This window comes from Alligator sinensis, unplaced genomic scaffold (assembly GCF_000455745.1).
Source record: "Alligator sinensis unplaced genomic scaffold, ASM45574v1 scaffold1586_1, whole genome shotgun sequence".
In the NCBI taxonomy this organism is placed as follows: Eukaryota; Metazoa; Chordata; order Crocodylia; family Alligatoridae; genus Alligator; species Alligator sinensis.
The window spans coordinates 1-332 of record NW_005843490.1 but is presented as its reverse complement, the minus strand read 5'-3'; positions in this window follow the sequence as shown (position 1 = coordinate 332).

The following is a 332-nucleotide window of genomic DNA, read 5'->3' as shown; positions in this document are numbered from 1 at the left end:
TGGGACTGGGACTGGCGACCCAGATCAAGGATAACAAGAAATCCTTTTTTTAAATACAGAGTGGGTAAAAAGAAGGTTCCGGGTAATGTGGGGCCTCTGCAAGACACGCTTGGAAACCTGGTGGTCTCACCAGATGACAAAGCTAACCTATTTAACAATTTCTTTGCCTCCATTTTTCTAAGCAGGGACCAGGTTGTCCCCTCCACCAGGGGCAGGTGTAGCCAGGCCCAGGGGCAGAGAGGACCTAGTCAGGGAACTTCTGGTGGGACTGGACGTCTGCAAATTAGGAGGTCCTGACAAACTCCACCGCAGAGTGCTGAGGGAATTAGCAG